This window comes from Eubalaena glacialis, chromosome 3 (assembly GCF_028564815.1).
Source record: "Eubalaena glacialis isolate mEubGla1 chromosome 3, mEubGla1.1.hap2.+ XY, whole genome shotgun sequence".
NCBI classification, from domain to species: Eukaryota; Metazoa; Chordata; class Mammalia; order Artiodactyla; family Balaenidae; genus Eubalaena; species Eubalaena glacialis.
This window is the reverse complement of record NC_083718.1, coordinates 78,331,168-78,347,394: the sequence shown is the minus strand read 5'-3', so window position 1 is coordinate 78,347,394 and position 16,227 is coordinate 78,331,168. Positions and strand designations below refer to the sequence as shown.

Below are 16,227 nucleotides of genomic sequence, written 5' to 3'. Positions count from 1 at the left end.
CCAAACACAGTAAGGTTAAGCAAAATGAGAAGACAGAGAAACACACAGCAGACGAAGGAGTAAGGTAAAACCCCACAGGCCAAAAAAATGAAGAGGAAATAGGCAGTCTACCTAAAAAAGAATTCAGAGTAATGATAGTAAAGATAATCCAAAATCTTGGAAATAGAATAGAGAAAATACAAGAAACGTTTAACAAGGACCCAGAAGAACTAAAGAGCAAACAAACAAGGATGAACAACACAATAAATGAAATTGAAAATTCTCTAGAAGGAATCAATGGCACAATAACTGAGGCAGAAGAATGCATAAGTGACCTGGAAGATAAAATAGTGGAAATAACAACAACAGAGCAGAATAAAGAAAAAAGAATGAAAAGAATTGAGGACAGTCTCAGAGACCTCTGGGACAACATTAAACACACCAACATTCGAATTATAGGGGTCCCAGAAGAAGGAGAGAAAAAGAAAGGGACTGAGAAAATATTTGAAGAGATTATAGTTGAAAACTTCCTTAATATGGAAAAGGAAATAGTTATTCAAGTCCAGAAAGTGCAGAGACTCCCATACAGGATAAATCCAAGGAGAAACACGTCAAGACACATATTAATCAAACTATCAAAAATTAAATACAAAGAAAAAATATTAAAAGCAGCAAGGGAAAAACAACAAATAACATACAAGGGAATCCCCATAAGGTGAACAGCTGATCTTTCAGCAGAAACTCGGCAAGCCAGGAGGGAGTGACAGGACATAATTAAAGTGATGAAAGGGAAAAACCTACAACCAAGATTACTTTACCCAGCAAGGATCTCATTCAGATTCGATGGAGAAATTAAAACTTTTACAGACAAGCAAAACCTAAGAGAATTCAGCACAAAAAAGCCAGCTTTACAACAAATGCTAAAGGAACTTCTCTAGGCACGAAACACAAGAGAAGGAAAAGACCTACAATAACAAACCCAAAACAATTAAGAAAATGGTAATAGGAACATACACATCAATAATTACCTTAAATGTAAATGGATTAAATGCTCCAACCAAAAGACATAGACTGGCTGAATGGATATAACAGCAAGAACGTATATCTGCTGTCTACAAGAGACCCATTTCAGACCTAGGGACACATAAAGACTGAAAGTGAGGGGATGGAAAAAGATATTCCATGCAAATGGAAATCAAAAGAAAGCTGGAGTAGCAATTCTCATATCAGACAAAATAGACTTTAACATAAAGACTATTACAAGAGACAAAGAAGGACACTACATAATGATCAAGGGATCAATCTAAGAAGATATAACAATTGTAAATACTTATGCACCCAACATAGGAGCACCTCAATACATAAGGCAAATGCTAACAGCCATAAAAGGGGAAATCGACAGTAACACAATCATAGTAGGGGACTCTAACACCACTTGCACCAATGGACAGATCATGCAAAATGAAAATAAATGAGAAATCACAAGCTTTAAATGATACATAAAACAAGATGGACTTAATAGATATTTATAGGACATTCCATCCAAAAACAACAGAATACACTTTCTTCTCAAGTGCTCATGGAACATTCTCCAAGATAGTTGATATCTTGGGTCACAAATCAAGCCTTGATAAATTTAAGAAAATTGAAGTCATATCAAGTACCTTTTCTGACCACAACGCTATGAGACTAGATATCAATTACAGGAAAAAATCTGTAAAAAATACAAACACATGGAGGCTACACAATACACTACTTAATAACCAAGAGATCACTGAAGAAATCAAAGAGGAAATCAAAAATACCTAGAAACAAATGACAATGAAAACACAATGACACAAAACCTATGGGATGCAGCAAAAGCAGTTCTAAGAGGGAAGTTTATAGCAATACAATCTTACCTCAAGAAACAAGAAACATCTCAAATAAACAATCTAACCTTAAACCTAAAGCAATTAGAGAAAGAAGAACAAAAAAACCCCAAAGTTAGCAGAAGGAAAGAAATCATAAAGATCAGAGAAGAAATAAATGAAATAGAAATGAAGGAACAAGAGCAAAACTCAATAAAATTAAAAGCTTGTTCTTTGAGAAGACAAACAAAATTGATAAACAATTAGCCAGACTCATAAAGAAAAAAAGGGAGAAGACTCAAATCAATAGAATTACAAATGAAAAAGGAGAGGTAACAACTGCCAATGCAGAAATACAAAGGATCATGACAGATTACTACAAGCAACTATATGCCAATAAAATGGACAACCTGGGACACGGACAAATTCTTAGAAAAGTACAACCTTCCGAGACTGAACCAGGAAGAAATAGAAAATATGAACAGACCAATCACAAGCAATGAAATTGAGACTGTGATTAAAAATCTTCCAACAAACAAATGCCCAGGACCAGATGGCTTCACAGGCGAATTCTATCAAACATTTACAGAAAAGCTAACACCTATCCATCGCAAACTCTTCCAAAATATAGCAGAGGGAGAAATACTCCCAAACTCATTCTACGAGACCACCATCACCCAGATACCAAACCAGACAAAGATGTCACAAAGAAAGAAAACTACAGGCCAATAACACTGATGAACATAGATGCAAAAATCCTCAACAAAATACTAGCAAACAAAATCCAACAGCACATTAAAAGGATCCTACACCACGATCAAGTGGAGTTTATTCCAGGAATGCAAGGATTCTTCAATATATGCAAATCAATCAATGTGATACACCATATTAACAAACTGAAGAATAAAAACCATATGATCATCTCAATAGATGCAGAAAAAGCTTTTGAGAAAATTCAACACCCATTTATGATAAAAACCCTCCAGAAAGTAGGCACAGAGGGAAATTACCTCAACATAATAAAGGCCATATATGACAAACTCAGAGCCAACATTGTCCTCAATGGTGAAAAACTGAAAACATTTCCACTAAGATCAGGAACAAGACAAGGTTGCCCACTCTCACCACTATTATTCAACATAGTTTTCAAAGTTTTAGCCACAGCAATCAGAGAAGAAAAAGAGATAAAAGGAATCCAAATCAGAAAAGAAGAAGTAAAGCTGTTACTGATTGCAGATGACATGATACTATACATAGAGAATCCTAAAGATGCTACCAGAAAACTACTAGAGCTAATCAATGAATTTGGTAAAGTAGCAGGATACAAAATTAATGCACAGAAATCTCTTGCATTCCTAGACACTAATGATGAAAAATCTAAAAGAGAAATTAAGGAAACACTCCCATTTACCACTGCAACAAAAACAATAAAATACCTAGGAATAAACCTACCTAAGGAGACAAAAGACCTGTATGCAGAAAACTATAAGACACTAATGAAAGAAATTAAAGATGATACAAACAGATGGAGAGATATACCATGCTCTTGGAATGGAAGAATCAACATTGTGAAAATGACTATACTACCCAAAGCAATCTACAGATTCAATGCAATCCGTATCAAACTACCAATGGCATTTTTCACAGAACTAGAACAAAAAATTTCACAATTTCTATGGAAACACAAAAGACCTCGAATAGCCAAAGCAATCTTGAGAAAGAAAAACAGAGCTGGAGGAATCAGGCTCCCGGACTTTAGACTATACTACAAAGCTACAGTAATCAAGATAGTATGGTACTGGCACAAAAACAGAAATATAGGTAAATGGAACTGTATAGAAAGCCCAGAGATAAACCCACACACATATGGTCAACTTATTTTTGATAAAGGTGCAAAAATATACAATGAAGAAAAGACAGCTTCCTCAATAAGTAGTGGTGGGAAAACTGGACAGCTACATGTAAAAGAATGAAATTAGAACACTCCCTAACACCATACACAAAAATAAACTCAAAATGGATTAAAGACCTGAATGTAAAGCCAGACAGTATCAAATTCTTAGAGGAAAACATAGGCAGAACACTTTATGACACAGATCACAGCAAGATCCTTTTTGACCCACCTCCTAGAGAAATGGATATAAAAACAAAAATAAACAAATGGGACCTAATGAAACTTAAAAGCTTTTGCACAGCAAAGGAAACCATAAACAAGACAAAAAGACAACCCTCAGAATGGGAGAAAATATTTACAAATGAAGCAACTGACAAAGGATTAATCTCCAAAATTTACAAGCAGCCCATGCAGCTCAATATCAAAAAAACAAAAAACCCAATCCAAAAATGGGCAGAAGACCTAAATAGACATTTCTCCAAAGAAGATATACAGATTGCCAAAAAACACATGAAAGAATGCTCAACATCATTAATCATTAGAGAAATGCAAATCAAAACTACAATGAGGTATCACCTCACACCAGTCAGAATGGCCATCATCAAAAATCTACAAATAATAAATGCTGGAGAGGGTGTGGAGAAAAGGGAACCTCTTGCACTGTTGGTGGGAATGTAAGTTGATACAGCCACTATGGAGCCCAGTGTGGAGGTTCCTTAAAAAACTAAAAATAGAACTACCATATGACTCAGCAATCCCACTACTGGGCATATGCCCTGAAAAAATTATAATTCAAAAAGAGTCATGTATCACAATGTTCACTGAAGTTCTATTTACAATAGCCAGGACATGGAAGCAACCTAAGTGTCCATCGAGAGAGGAATGGATAAAGAAGATGTGGCACATATATACAATGGAATATTACTCAGTCATAAAAAGAAACGAAGTTGAGTTAGTTGTTGTGATGTGGATGGATCTAGAGACTGTCATACAGAGTGAAGTAAGTCAGTAAGAGAAAAATAAATACTGTATGCTAACACATATATATGGAATCTAAAAAAAAAAATGGTTCTGATGAACCTAGGGGCAGGACAGGAATAAAGACGCAGACATAGAGAATGGACTTGAGGGGACACGGGGAGGGGGAAGGGTAAGCTGGGACGAACTGAGAGAGTGGCAAGGACATATATACACTACCAAATGTAAAATAGATAGCTAGTGGGAAGCAGCCGCATAGCACAGGGAGATCAGCCCGGTGCTTTGTGACCGCCTAGAGGGGTGGGATAGGGAGGGTGGGAGGGAGACGCAAGAGGGAGGAGATATGGGGATATATGTATATGTATAGGTGATTCACTCTGTTATAAAGCAGAAACTAACACACCATTATAAAGCAATTATACTCCAATAAAGATGTTAAAAAAAAAAAGAATGAATGAATCACTATGTTGCATAACAGGAACTACCACAATGTTGTAGGTCAGTTATACTGCAAAAACAAACAAAGTCATAGAAAAGAAATTAGATTTGTGGTAACCCAAGAGGAGAAAGGGAATTGGATGAAGTCAGGAAAAAGGTGAAAACTTTCAGTTATAAGATAAATAGGTACTAGGGATGTAATGTACAACATGATAAATATAATTACCACTGCTGTATGTTATATATGAAAGTTATTATGAGAGTATATCCTAAGAGTTCTCTTCATAAGAAAATTTTTTTGTACTTCTGTAATTTTGTATCTATATAAGATGATGGATGTTCACTAAACTTATTATGCTTATCGCTTCATGATGGATATAAATCAAATCACTATGCTGCACACCTTAAATTCATACAGTGCCATATGTCAATTATGTCTCAATAAAACTGGAAGAAAAAAATACAAAATGCAGACCTTAGTTCCCTCTCCCCAGATAATAAATTAGATTCATTAAATAGCCTTTCTGAAGTTTCCAGATTGTGAATTTCACAACATATCTAGTCCCAGGGGTAAGAGAAGAGGTACTCCCCATCTATCTTGAGGGAAAAATAATTTTTAGAGTAGAATTTTTAATCTAGTCCAAATGATACTTAAATATGAGGGCCTCAAACACTATTGTATTCGAGGCATTGGTAGTTTTGGCAGACAAAAACCCATATGGAAACATCTATTGGAAGTAATAGTCAGTAAAAATTAATATATAAAGTCAAGAAAAACTGTAAGCTGAAAGGTAAGTAAGAGCGAAAACTTAACGTGATTAGGTGTGTCTATGCCTTAAAAAAAAAAAAAAAAAAAAAAAATCCCTGACTGAAGAGAAGAGAAGCAGGAAGTATATCAACATGGTGGAGGAAGAGAGGGAGGACAAAGAATATGACAGTTCACTAATGTATTTGTCTTAAATGGTAAGTCAGATAGGGGTATAAGTAAAAAACAAAAACAAATCAAAAAAGGAGAATATAGAAGTATCATAAATTGAAATGAAGAAAGCAGGTACAAGACAATATATGTTAATTATCAACATAAAGGGTCTAACCAGTTAAGCTTAAGTGACAAATTGGTCGACTTGGATTTAAGAAATCTGCCAATGTATTGTTAACAAAAGATCACTTAAAGGTGGAAAAATAAAAGAAAAATATTTATCATGCAAAGAGTAAGTAAAAGAAAACCAGTTTATCTATATTACTGTGGTTTTAAATAGATCTGAAGATAAGTATCATCAGAGCACAACACAATGATAAAACGTCCAACTCCTACGGAAATACAACAGTTTTAATTGTGTATTTGCCTACTGAAAGTAAATATAATAAGTATAATTAACAGCATTTATCTAACATACATAAGATTCTGAAATGAATATTAAAAATCTTATATTCTAGTCAAGCACATATAAAATATTACCATATCAGGCCATACAGAAAGTCATTAAACAATTCTAAAAGTAGACAATAGAAATCTATTTGTAATTGCCTCTCTCTGCCTCTCTCCTATGCCTTGCCACCAGAAAAAAAAAGTATTAATTTTCAGGAAGGCAGAAAGTAATCCTAAAAGAAACTGAAATCACAACACTGGCAGCTGTTGTAAAATGGAGTCTAAAAGAAAAAGTAAACTGTCTTAAGAGAGGTAAAGAAGCCATGTTTTGTATAACTGTACTTGTGGAATTGAAACTTGTCTGCTCTCCTCTGTGTGTGTGTGTTTTCTAAAATTAGGACAATGCCATACACTACACTTTTATATCCAGATGTATTTTTTTACTCAATATTATTTTATGATACTTTTATCATGCCCCTATCTTGACTTTCACCCAGGCCCCCACCACAGCCACAAAGTTTCCTGTGCATCTTCCAGGGAAGGAAACCAAACCTTTTCTCTAAATATAGCTCATGCCGATAGTTGCCTGGGGAATACATTTTAATATCTTCTATAGTCAAAATGCATCTCCCTTTGTTCAGGCTTCAGTTGTAGTGGAATAAAATGTCTATTATTTGCCTAGGCAGTAAAGGATTAGAATCAAGCTACTGCTGTTTTCACTTTTCTGAATATAGTTGATATAAAACATTTCCCCCCAAATTCTTCATGACTAAAGCTCCCCTTCTCATCTTGAGGCTACCAACCAGGTACCCAGAGCTCTCTACAGAAATCCTTACCAGCCTTACCTCAGTGAAAATGTCCTCCACAGTAGTCCAGACCTTGAGGTTTTCTTTAGAAATGCAAGAATCACTGCTTATTTTGCTTAAGTAGGACGATAAATCAGTAAAGCTCACAGAACCTGAACTGCAGAATTTTATAATCTCCTGAAGGGCAGAGGAAAAAGAAGTATTTTGGAAGACAACAAGGAAAAAGGGCACTGGTAGACAAAAACTTGATTTAGTGCTGACTACCTCATACTGTGCTTTCCCGGAGAGAGAGAAGTTAGGAAACAGTATTGAGACTCCTCCCACCAATGTTCTTAGCTTTCAGTTTCATTAGTTAGAGAAAATAAACGGTTTATTTCCTGTAAATATCTTAATCAAAATGAATAATTATGGCAAAGTTACACTCAAAAATTTTTTTATTATAAATGTCAGTAGATGAAAAGAGTTCCAACATTAGAACTTTGTTATCCAGCAGACTTACATGAGGGTCATTAGAAAACTATATTCCCTTGAGTGACTCTCAAATATACAAGAAGTAAGGTAAGCCATCTGGCCACTTATCCCTTACTTCCTGTTCTCAGAGTAGCAGTGGCAAGAGGAGATCTTGGAAGAACCGTCTACCTCTATTGTTTTTTGACTGAAACTCCTGGAAGGGGGTGAGTTTTCTATAAAATAGCTATTGGTTTAAATAGTACCTAAAACATTCACCCAGTTAATGACTGACACACCTGGAGCTTGACAGAAGTAGAAGGTCATTACAAATATGTGAATCCTTCCTCAGATATATAGAAAGAAATGTGACATTAGTGGCCCTCTTGACTATGACTAGCTACTTAACCTCACTGATTAACTTCATGTTTACTCATCATGCTTTCTGCATTAGTCATGGGTAAACACAAGTGGCTAGTGGGCTTATATCATGACAGCTTCGAAACCTTGCAAATTCTGGAAGAACACTGAACCTCTGGAATAAGAGGGGCCTGATAAACATTTTGGTCTACGGTGTTACTTCTGTGAAGGACAGTGGATGCCTTCCGGAGTACCGTACGCCCTGAGACGTCAAATAAATGGCACCAGCCAGCAGACCTTATAGTGGTTACTCACCAGCTGATCTGCAAGTAGAGTGAGATCATGACTGCAAATGGGTCCTAAAACAGCTAAAGTTTGTAGATAATCCAAGGTCTTCTAAAGAGAAGAAAGCCAATTACTTTCATACAAACTAGAGTCACGGAAGGGATAGTTGAAGTCTGGATATGAAACCATTTGAACAACTTCACCAAAGTAGGAGTAAGTCAGGAAAAAGCAAAGAGGATCTGGAGTGAGGTCCAGAAACACCTGTGGGTGTTCACTGTTTCCTGTCACAGGTTTTAGGTTGCTGTTATGTGGATGCATGGAGCTGGTGTTAAGGTAATGCGTAAAGAGGAACTTTAGGGAGGTCAGTAGAGCCCATTCCAGAGATCAGAGGGCAGTGGACACGTGGGAGGAAGGGCCATAATTCAGAACATTTTCCTGCCCCTTTTCTTATAATCAGTTCATGTGGAGTAAGGTTCTCGGTTGAGACTCCAGTATACAACACACAGATTACTGTTATCAATAAACACAGTTCAGAGCAATGCTCCATAATTCATATTGTGCAGTTGGTATTTTAATAGATGAAGCAAAGGAATGTTAAAAAACCTTAACTTTGCCAACCTAGTTAAGGTTTACAGAATTTCACTCTCAGGAGGATGAAATGTATGGCATGGAAACAGGCAGACACTCAGTTGTGCAAACCAAGACAGTTCAGCTAGAGAGGAGAGATAACAAGGGAGTAGGAAATGTCAGCACAGTTAGTATGTGTGTTACTGGTTCTATTGCAGCAAGACAAATTCTAGACTCCTCTGAGGAGTGAGCTAGTTACTTCATGCCATGGCCACAACTGGCTTGGAAATTCAGTGGGATTCAGCATTAGAGGAAATTACAATAACCAAGGGACTCGAGTGTGCAGATTAACATCAATCTCTGGCTTTGGCAATTCAGCTGAATAATATTCTTTTCAACCTTTAGGTTTAGCTTTTATTACCCAAACACACACACACACACACATACATACATACACATACACATACATGTATGCACTCTCATACATGCATGTACACACACACTCACAGACAGCCAATCATTCTCTTGTTTTTGCATGCTTGGAAGAAAGTTCATCTATCTACTTTTTTTAATTCAACAAATATTTAACAATAAGTAAGATTTAAGGATCTAATGTACAGCATGGTGACTATAGCTAATAATACTGTATTGTATACTTGAAATTTGCTAAGAGAGTAAATCTTAAGCATTTTTACAAAAAAAGGTAACTTTTTAAGTTTGTGTATGTGTGCTCTTTTTACTCTTAAATATGAGTAAACAGACATGAATCACGTTCAGAAAAACCCCTAATGTGAAAAAGAACAAAACATGCAGAGAAAGGAACTTAAAAGAAACAAAGGATGAGGAAGAAGAAAACTACATATTTATATATATATATATATATATATATAGAGAGAGAGAGAGAGAGAGAGAGAGAGAGAGAGAGTCATCAGAGATAGAAGGCATTGTATCAATGAAACAAAAAGATCATGCTAACAAATGTGAAAAAACAAAGAAATTAACAGGAGAGTTTTTAGAGATGTCTTTTAAATGTGATAGCAGAAAAAATTTAAATTTAATAGAGTGGTAGAGGATAAATTTGAGGAGTTCCTTTTCAGTGTATATCTAGAAGACAATGAGATGGAGAAAAGGGAGAGAAAAGAAGAAATGTAGAGGTTTATGCTTGGGTGAATATTAACCAGCTCAACGTGGTTATATATAATAGATGCCCAAGCAAGAATGAACCAAGAAAATAAAGAAAAGGAAGTTATCAAAGAACTAATATCTAGCTTGCTGAATGGGGGGGACAACATATATAAAAGCACATTATTTTAAAATCACAAAACACCAAGGAGAGAGCAAGTCTTAAAGCTTCCAGAAAAAAAAAAACCAAAACAGATCACATCCACGGATTAGGAATAAGAATGGCATGGCCTTTTTTTTTTTATTTTAACATCTTTTTTGGAGTATAATTGCTTTACAATGGTGTGTTAGTTTCTGCTTTATAACAAAGTGAATCAGTTATACATATACATATGTTCCCATATCTCTTCCCTCTTGCATCTCCCTCCCTCCCACCTTCCCTATCCCACCCCTCTAGGTGGTCACAAAGCACTGAGCTGATCTCCCTGTGCTTCCCACTAGCTATCTATTTTACATTTGGTAGTGTACTCTCTCACTTTGTCCCAGCTTACCCTTCCCCCTCCCTGTATCCTCAAGTCCATTCTCTAGTAGGTCTGTGTCTTTATTCCCGTCTTGCCCCTAGGTTCTTCATGACCATTTTTTTTTTTTTTTTTTAGATTCCATATATATGTGTTAGCATACGGTATTTGTTTTTCTCTTTCTGACTTACTTCACTCTGTATGACAGACTCCAGGTCCATCCACCTCACTACAAATAACTCAATTTCGTTTCTTTTTATGGCTGAGTAATATTCCATTGTATATAATGGCATGGCCTTCTTGACAGCAGCACCGGAAGCTAGAAGACATGGGGGGGTGGGAGGGGGGCGCAATCGCTTTACCACTTGAAGGCTAACAATTTTTAGCCTGGTATTCTATACCCAGCTGATAATTAATTACACATAAGTGTAAGGAAGGAACAAAATTGTTCAGGGAATCCCCAGGACGACGATGAACAGAAGTCCCTGAACCTTGACCCGTGCAGAGTCGGACAGCAGAGCAGCTTGTCCGGATGGAAGGGGAGGACACGGAACTCAAGGAGGACTCCTGACCAAAGAAAGAGTGGCGGGGGGGCGGGAAGGAGGGGTCTGCCTGTGCTGCAGGTGGTAAGTGGCTCTTATAAAGTAAGTGAGTTTGCTTTGAGGGGAATTTTACAATTTGGGCAGTTTAGAAAGACCTAGGGATCAGGGCATAAAAAGTTGAACAAACTATTAAAGAAATGTCATTGACTTCAGACAAAAATTAAAGACGCATAAGGAAGGAACACAATACAGTATATAGCTTACCTGTGAGTTTTATTTACATAGTCATAGTAATATAAAATACCAAACGTTGATTTGGCCAAAAATTTTGAAATGACTGTATTGGGGAAGTGGAAGGAAGGAATCACATGTATGTGTGAGATGTGGGGCTCTCACAACGTACAAGAAGAAGGGTTTCATATAAAACAAACTTGTGATTACCAAGGGGGAAAGGCGGGGAGGGATAATTTAGGAGTTTGGGATTAACATACACACACTGCTATGTACAAAATAAATAACCAGAAAGGATCTACTGTACAGAACAGGGAACTCTGCTCAATAGTTTGTGATAACCTATAAGGGAAAAGGATCTGAAAAAGAATATATATATATATATATATATATATATATATATATATATGTGTGTGTGTGTGTGTGTGTATGCATATACATATATATATATATTCTGAGTCACTGTGCTGTACACCTGAAACTAACACAACATTGTAAATCAACTATACTTCAATTAATAAATAATACAAAATTGTTAAAAGATTAAATTAAAACATAAGGGGCTCTACTAGATGCTGATTAAAGTATCAGCATCTTCCCACTTGCTTATCCTAAGGATCTATTAATTTTACACAAGATTTCAAACACAACCTACATTAAGGTATAATAGTATTTTATAAGTAGAATTAACTACTTCCAGCTAAGAGAATTTGGGAAGTTTCCATTAGAGAAAAAGGGCATTTGGGCTGGTCCTATCAGAAAGAATCAGATTTCAATAAGTGGGAATACAAAAAATAGAATCCCAGGTCAGCAGAATGGAATAGTCCATTTCAAGGACTGTCCATGTAGAGTCAACAAGTCATCTATTCCCTGGGGTCCCTGATTGCCTCTGGCACAGAGAGCTAAGGTTTATCACTAACCTTTAAGTGGTAGGGCCTTCCATAGGTTATCTCATGTAACCTCACAACACACTATGTGTAAATACATTAACCACACCTCATCGATGAGGGAACTGAAACTGAAAGGCGTTAAGGCTCTTGTTCAAGGGTACCCAGCTAGTCAGTGGTGGAGACAGAATTTAAACTCAGTTATTTTCTGTTAAATGCCCATTTCCTTTCTATCACTCTGTCCTGCCTTCTGGAATATCTGCACATAATTTATATACTTGACACACCAATATACAGAAAGCCTTTTTTTAGGAGTACAGACAGATCAAATAAAGAAACCCTAGAGGGGCAGGCTTTGCACTCACCCACAACCACCCTTTCTAGATCTTTCTCACCACATCCTTCCCCTCAGCTCTCATACAGCTCAACACACAGATAAATGTTCTACCAGAGAGGAAGCGACAACCTCAGACTGTTCAAGATTCTTACTGCAAATAACACAATCGACTATGGCTACTTGTTCTTTTTTTGCAATTTGTTGTACAATGTGATGATTTAACGAATTGAAGGGGCTTTATTAAAGGATATTAACCTCTCAGATCATTGGGAAGGCTGAAGGAGCAAAATCAAGTCTAAACTCACACAAACAAAAAATGCTGCATGCTTCGCACACCTCCTTACCCCGCCCACATTCACACACTCCAAGCCAGGCAGCAAAACTGTTCTGAATGGGCAAGCTCAGTGCTTCTGCCACTGCACACAAGATGTCAAGACCTGACTTCACCTTATTCACGAAATCTGCAGTACTAATGCCACTTCCATATCAGGAAGTTGACCTTGAGATTGCTGCACTCGCCTAAAACCCACACATCTTTGAAAACAGCTGTATCAGCAAGAGGGAAGCCCCACGTGCATCCTGGTTCTCCTGCTGAGGACTTCCAAATCAAGCCTCACTTGGAAGCAGGTGACAGGGCAAACCTATGCCACATGTATCCAACTGGGCTGCAAGAGAACTTGAGAGTCTGACTTCTGAGTTGGGAGGTGGGAATTGTTACATGTGAATTATTTAAAAGATGTTGGGCAACCACGAATATGACATGTCTGCTGTAAACCCATTCAAAAGACATAGGAGTCATTCATCACTCACGGATTTGTGGCTCAAGAACGTAGGTGAATGATGGGGTGAATGATGGGGTCATTACAGAGAATAAGAGCACTGGAGGAGGAGTACATCAGGACAGGTGAAGGGACGTGGCTTGAGTGCTAGAAGTGTTGAGTTTGAGGTGCCTGTGAGATGTAAATGGAGATGTTTAATTGAATATATGACCCTGGAGCTTAGATGAAAAGTCAGAACGCCAAATAATAAGATGGACAGTGTCAGAATACAGACGGCAATTGATGCTGTAGAACAGGATGAGATCGTCAGGATGTGCTGTGAAGACAGTGTGGGCCTCGGAGCCACAGAGAGCTCAGACAGGAAGTGGTTGGGCAGAAGGGGAAGAGTCAGCAAGGGAGACTTACAAAGAAAGGCCAGAGTAGGATGGAAAAGAAGCAACAGCTGGCGTGGTTCTGGAAGGCAAGAGAGTGTTTCAAGAAGGGTGGGGTTCAGACCCAGCAAACCCTTCTAGAAACAGTCATTAGGTAATTTTTCATTTCCTCCATTTACCCCTCATTCCATAATTTTAGTCTGGTTTCCCCTGTTTACATTGAGTCACAATGACCTGAAACAGACAGTAGGTAAAAATGTAGCACAAGCGAGGCAATAATAAAAGCCTGAGAGTCGATCCTAAAGCTCTTCCAGCTTCTAAATCATATTCTCCCCTACATTCTCCTCCTCTTCCTACCTTGTGAACACGGGCCCTTTGTTCGTGGTGCGTGGTCATCTTTCTGTTCTCTTCCTGGTCATCTTATCCATAATGCTCTGTGGCCAGGCCTTTCCCCACATCCCTCTGCCCCGATAGACTAAGCTCAGGCTACCCTGACCATACCTGCCCTCCATTTCACCCTCGTCCTTCATTTGGTTAATTCCTATTCACTTCCAGATCTCTCTTTATATTTTACTTTCTCCAAAATTATTTTCAAGTCCTCCCAGCCTAAGTATGGGTTAAGTACTCCAACTGTCCATCCCCATAAAACCCAGGGCTTCCCATATATCGACATTGTGCGAAGAAGTGCCTGGGCTCTGGCTCTGCACAAAGTTAGAATTCCCGCTCCACCACCTGTGTGAGCTTGGGAAAGTCTCTTACCCCACTGGAGACCGACAGTGCCTAATCCATGCAGGTGCTGTGAAAATTAAAAAAGTTCACGTACTTAAGGCACTAAGCAAGGTAACTGAAAGACAGAAAGCACTTGGCAAACACTGTGCATTATTATTAATATCATCAGTATTATCACTCTCATCATATTGTTTAAGGCCTAATATCTGCCTTCTTCCCTGAGATATAAACTCTGTAGGGGTAGAAACTGAATCTGTCTTGTTTAAAAACAAAAGAAAAAAATCAACACTGGGACTGGAATATAGTAAGACTTCAATGCACATTCATTAAATATGGGATTCTCATGTACTTGTGTAAAAAATAATTCCAAACCCAAAGGACCCAGATCCCCCACAAACCTGCCACCCTAAAAGTCATTTCTATCCAAATGTATAATGAAAAACTCAAACTCAACATATCTTAAATCAGTGATTATCTTGGTACCTAGATGGTATCTAGGTACCATCTCTTTCTGATTCTGCTTTGACTGTTAATGGAACCACAATCCTCCCAGTGACCTAGGCTCCAAACCTCATAGTCATCTCCAATTCTTCCCTCTTCCTCGACCCTTACATCTAGTCAATTTCATTAATACTGACAATATTAGGGACAAGGCTGATTTAGAGGTGATGGTAAGGATAATGGTAGTCAGGTGAGGTTGTGATAAAAAAATAAAAATGATTACCATACCTGATAGTAAGTTAACCTTTCAATATCCATGGGAAGCCTGTCTGAAGGAACCGTATTCATGCTGAACTGCAGAAGGGCACCTGAAGACAAAAACAGGGGGATCGGGGCTTCCCTGGTGGCGCAGTGGTTGAGAATCTGCCTGCCAATGCAGGGGACACGGGTTCGATCCCTGGTCTGGGAAGATCCCACATGCCGCGGAGCAACTGGGCCCGTGAGCCACAACTACTGAGCCTGCGCATCTGGAGCCTGTGCTCCGCAACAAGAGAGGCCGCAACAGTGAGAGGCCCGTGCACCGCGGTGAAGAGTGGCCCCCGCTCGCCACAACCAAAGAAAGCCCTCGCACAGAAACGAAGACCCAACACAGCCAAAAATAAATAAATAAATTAAAAAAAAAAACAAAAAACAGGGGGATCAGGATGGTGATTTTGGTATTTATATTCCAACATTTATATTAATCATTTATTAATGAATTTTTAATGATAATAACCTGTCAAACCATTTGTATGTTATGAAAAGCAACTGCAGGCTTTCTCTTCATTCTCAAGAGTCTCTTTTTGAATTTAATAGTGACATATAGCACAGTTGGGTACATTTCTTCAGTGCTAAGTGGTCCTTTGATCCCTGAGGTTTTCTGCATAATCGGAAATGTTCCAATTTACTCTTGTTCCTTTCCTACTTCTCACTTACCACAGTGGATGATGGAAAATTACAAAATGATAGAAAAAGTTAATGTAACTGGTGATAAGCCAGGAGAGTGACCCTAACTGGGACATCAAGTAGGCAGGAAGAGGGGGAGGAGGGATAGAAAAAGCATAGGGTTATTTTGACATTATCAGGCATAGCTGAGGTTCTGGGGTGATTGAATTGGCTCTGGCAAATGGAATGATGTGTGTATATGTGGGACATAAAAGCTGTGTCTCTGACACCTGGATCCTACACCTTCCTGGCCATGTGGCCCTTGTACATGCCTTAGAATCGTGGGATGAAGATGCACCAGGTACTAGGAGCC

General features: G+C 37.9%; 1 protein-coding gene across 3 annotated transcripts in view; it reads right to left on the bottom strand.

The window, feature by feature from the left end:
- The window catches only part of LOC133086750 (gamma-interferon-inducible protein 16-like), a 45,588-nt gene extending 38,003 nt beyond the window's left edge, over nt 1-7,585 (bottom strand). For all 3 annotated transcript variants that reach the window (XM_061183250.1, XM_061183248.1, XM_061183251.1), the window contains exon 1: nt 7,354-7,585. The gene's annotated coding sequence lies outside the window, so the exon portion shown is untranslated. The remainder of the gene's footprint in view (nt 1-7,353) is intronic.
- Between the last annotated feature and the right edge of the window lie 8,642 nt (nt 7,586-16,227).